Raw genomic sequence first — 4979 nt, 5'->3', positions numbered from 1 at the left:
TAATGTTATTATAAAAGGGCAAGTTAGGCCCCTTCTCTGTCCGTCTTTGCCTTCCACCATGTGATGGTGCATCAAGAAGGCCCTCATTAAGAAGATGCCGGTGTCTTAATCTTGAACTTTTAGCCTTGAGGACTGTGAGGAAATAAATTTCAGAATGTTGGTAAAAATATGGATAGTAAAGGCAATGATGAGGTCTCAAATGGCTATGAGGAACAGGGTGTTGGAAATTGGAATAAAGCCATCCTTGTTATAAAGTGGCAAAGAATTTGACTGAATTATGTTGTGTCCTACAGCTTTATGGAAGGCAGAATTTAAGAGCAATGAACTAGGATATCTGGTAGAAGAAAGAAATTTATAAGGAAAATATTGAAGGAGCTATATATAGTAAAATGCAAGAGGAAATAATGATTTAAGACAGAATTCATAATTCAAAGGAAGGCAGAATGTAAAGATTTGGAAAATTCACAGCCTGTTCATGTAAAGAAGGAAAAGACACGCTTAAGAGAGAAAACCAACAGTTCATCAAGTGACCTTGTGAAAAGGAGAGTAATAGGGATAGAAGGAAGTCAGGTGCTATTCATCAAGTAAATAGGAAAATGACCCTGAAGGCATTTTAGAGATCATGGAGGATGCTACACTCTCATCACAGGCTCAGAGTGCGAGGGCCTTGAGGGCAGAAAGATTTCAAAAGAGGGGCCCAGGGCACCCTTGGATCGCAGCATTAACTGTCCTGCAAAGTCTTGTGTCTGCTTCCTGCATTATGGTGCAGTGCTCTTCCACTGACCCAGATGTGGCCCTAGCAGGCCCAGATGCAGCTCTGGAAGGTACAAGTTGTAAACTTTGGCAGTGTCCTCGTGTTGCTAATTTCGCAGATGCACAAAATACTCAAGCTATGGAGGCATGGATGCCTCCACCTAGATTTCAAAGGATACTTCAGAGACCTGATAGAGGAACTGACCCACCACAGAACATCCCCACTAGGGTAATGGTCAACGTAACAGTGGGGTTGGAGCCTTTCCCAAGACCCCAGAACTGTGCGTCCACCAGTGTGTAAGACTAGCCTGGGAGAGCTGCAGGCACAAGACTCCAACCCATAAGAGCTGTTGGCTGGGCTGAGCTCAGCAAAGCCACTGGGGCAGGGCTGTCTGAGACATTGGGGGTCCAGCCCATGCCCCAGTGTGTCTGGAAGGTGGGCCAAAGAAGGTTATTCCCAAGACTTAGGATTTAGTGTTCTTTGCCCTGTTGGGTTTTGGATTTACTTGGGATGTTACTTTTTTCATCTTGCCTATTTCTACCTTTTGGAATGGAAATATCTGTCTTATGTCTGTTCCGCTGTTGTATTTTGGAAGCATGTAACTTGTTTTGATCTCACAGGCTCACAGCTGGAGTGGAATTTGCCTCAGAATGAATTGTACCTTGAGTTACTCATGTGATCTGTAGATAAGACTTTGGATTTAAACTTTAAAATTGATGCTGAAATGAGCTGAGATTTTGGAAGCTGTCAGAATGGAATGGATGTATTTTACATGTAAGAAGCACATGAATTTGGCCAGGGGCAGAATGCTGTGGTTTGAATGTGTCCTGCAGAATTCATGTGTCGGAAACTTAATCCTTAAGGTGACAGTGTTGGGAAGTGGGACCTAAAAGGAGGTGTTAAGGTCATGAGGGCTCTGCCCTCAAGAAGAGTTAATGACATTATAAAAAGGGCTTGCAGAGGTTGGTTTGTCCTCTCTTGCACTCTTGGCCCTTCTGCCTTCTGCCATGTGAGGATCCAACTTTGCTCTCCTCCGGAGGTTGCAGCATGGAAGGTGCCATCTTGGAAGAAGATAATGGTTTCACCAGATACTGAACCTGCTGGCACCTTGACCTTAGACTTCCCAGCCTCCAGAACTGGAGCCAATAAATTTCTGTTTTTTATAAATTACCCAGTCTCAGATACTATGTTATGGTGGCACAAAATGGACTTAAGACAGATCCTATGTATTAAAACCTTCTAAAATATTTTAATAGTAGAAGCATAGATTTTCTAGTAATTATTTTTCCACTTTTTAATTTTTATTTATTCATTTATTAAATATTTAAGTCTGTACCTTATGCCTCTATGCTAGAGGTGTTAAGGATACAATTATTAAAACATTAGCTTTATTCTCAATTGTTTTACATTTAGGGGCAGCATTCATAAACAAGAGGCTATAACAGCAGGCAAAATAAAAGCTTTGTTGTGGAACTGTAACTGGTTTTGACCAGAGAAGCATCGTTTCATGGAAGACAGAAGCATGGGTGCTTTCATTCCATCCATTATAACTCACTTCTCCTTTTACTGGTGTGTTTTCAAGTAGATTTCCTTGGTGGTGAAGCAGGTGGTTTTCCTTCTCAGTGACGTTTTGGTTAAGTGCTTGCTATTTCAAGTAACAAACAGTGGGGGGCGCTGTGGTCATTTGCATGTAAAGCCCTAAAGAGATAACATCTCAGGGGAACTCTCCAAGAACCTCAAGGAGCTGTCAACCGAAGGGTGGTTTTGTCTCCCAGGCAGCAGAGATTCTTGGGTACTCTGATGTCATTCATTCAACTGGGACAATCTCTGAGTGACTGCTCTATTTTCTGCTTACTCAGGCCTGTGTGTCTAACTCTCTTTTCTGTATCTTTTCTCTACTTTTGCTTCAGTTCAGGCATTGTTTCTGCTTCCCCCTATGTTCAGCTTGCTCTCACCTGTTCAGCCCCTACTCCACCTTATATCCTTTCTATTTTTATTCACCCTCAGACTTTACTGCAAAACATTTTTTTTAAATCAGTATTTTCTGGTTCAAATTTGAAAGAGAATCTAATTGGCTGGAGTTGTTTTTTTCTGGCAGCATTAAAATCCTTTGTCCTGTCAACGAATGTACTGCTTTGGGACATAAACCATGGCTGCCTGAGGCTACAGGATCAGCAGGGACTTTGTTGGGAATAATTACCCACAGGTGCTGAGACTGACATGTCCAGTATAATCTCACGTGTTACCTTGAAAGGTGCTGACAGTTTATGTTTCAGAATCATTTGGGGGAATATTCTGTATGAAAGCTTTTAATGCTTGAGAATAAGGGGTTTTGAGGAACTCATATGACACACTGATGTTGACCTTTTTCCTCTAGCTTTGTAATCATTACTTACTATGTTGCTTAGCAACTCTGTAGCATTTCTAAACCTGATATTAACTTGAAATAAGTTAGAAATGGAAATTGTAGAAATGTGACTCTTAGGCACTGCTATTGTTTCAAATTACTGTCAGCATAACATGCTATTGTAAGACAAACCATACAGAATAGACTATTTCTTGACATTTCAGATTTAATACAAAGAATAAAGCTAACACGGAGGCACTTTAATTAATAGTAATAGAAGTGTGATGGCAACAGAAAGCCTTTCAGTCAGCTTTTCACATCCCTTAATCTAAATAGCTCTTGCTAAGAGGAAGAGCAAAGCAAAACCCTAAATTATATATTTTTTTCTTCTTTGGAAATTATTCAGAAAGTCAGAGAAGTATGGCATTATTTTTTGAATAGTACAATGCTATAATCATCTTAATGACCTTTATTATTCTCCTTTTCAAAATTTAGACAATGTTTTGTGAAAGGATTGTTTAAAAAGAAGCAAAAGCTCTCCACACCTATGTAGGAAAAATGGGTTACAGAGAGAGCGATAAATATTCCATCAACACCATTCATTAAAAGCCTACCCTCTAGGCACTATGCTATAGTAATTATTAAGACAGGAAGAATTTAGCCGAAGTAAGAGATATTCATTTGGTAATGATGTGAAAAACTAAGTGTGGAGAATTTTCATCAAGACCTATATGATTTCTAAACATTTAATGATTTTTTCTCACTGTGAAAATAAACACCAAGCCGTATGTCTCAATATGAAAAAGATTCAGGAAATGTGTGTGGGCTTTGAAAATTGGACATTGAGTCCAAAGAGAAATGTCATATTCCTTCCTTTCCTTTTGCTGAAATTCCCACATTTGACAAGTGAGTGAAGTGGCTCTTACAGCAGTGGCTTTTAACTTCTGTGGGGGATAACAACCACTCCGAAAACTTGACAAAAACCATGGACTTTTCTCCTAAAAACTACTAAGTATATGAGGTGATGAATATGTTAATTACCTTGATTTAATCATTTTACATGATATACATATATATCATAGCATCCTGTTATACCTCATAAATGTATACAATTATAATTTATCAATTAAAAATTTTAAAAAATGCAAATACTTCCAAACAACATTTTATAATGAATTTCCAGGGTCTGTAGAACCAATGAAGCCCATCCATAAAACTGGGATACGAAGTTAGAAACCTTGATTCTAGAGACAGTGTTTTTAGTGGGTGGAGTGGGGTGTGGCTGAAGGAAATGGGTCTAAATAGAGGTGAAAGTGTTAGATTCAGAGTGTGGGAGGCTAAATTATCTTCTTTGAAAGTAAAGCTTCTTTACAATCTAAAATTGACTTTTCTCCTCAACGATTGCTAGACTCTTCCTAATTTCTTTACAAGTGGCATAAAAACAAAAGGAACAGATTAAATATTTGAACTCTGTCTCTGAACTTGTGTAGTGAAGTGACCTTGGACAATTAATTAATCTTTCTTAATAGCAGTTTCCTGATATGTTAAATGGAGATAATACTGAATTCAAAAAGTTATCATAAGAATTAAATGAGATAACATATATAAAGTTCAAAGCAAGTGCTCAAACGATATACATTATTTTATTTACTAACACACACCAAAGTTTTGTATCTATTTGAATTCCAATTCGTAGTCAAATAACTATTCAGACCGAGAACTCCTTAAAATACAACAAAAGATGTGTTGTCTGAAGTGAAAATATTTACTTTAAGAGTGACCTAAGTGACATATTGGCTTATTGGTTGTTTATTGATAAAGAAAATGAGAATGATTGATAAATTTGAACTGTAGCAATAAAATGGAAAAAGGCTTTAT

General features: G+C 38.1%; 1 protein-coding gene across 1 annotated transcript in view; it reads left to right on the top strand.

Annotated features, from left to right (window-relative positions):
- The window catches only part of OTOGL (otogelin-like), a 154176-nt gene that overhangs the window by 61726 nt on the left and 87471 nt on the right, over positions 1–4979 (top strand). The window lies entirely within an intron of this gene.

This window comes from Propithecus coquereli, unplaced genomic scaffold, assembly GCF_000956105.1.
Source record: "Propithecus coquereli isolate 6110/MARCELLA unplaced genomic scaffold, Pcoq_1.0 Scaffold50, whole genome shotgun sequence".
NCBI lineage: Eukaryota > Metazoa > Chordata > Mammalia > Primates > Indriidae > Propithecus > Propithecus coquereli.
Note: the sequence above shows the minus strand (reverse complement) of the source record. Positions and strands in the feature narration are given on the sequence as shown.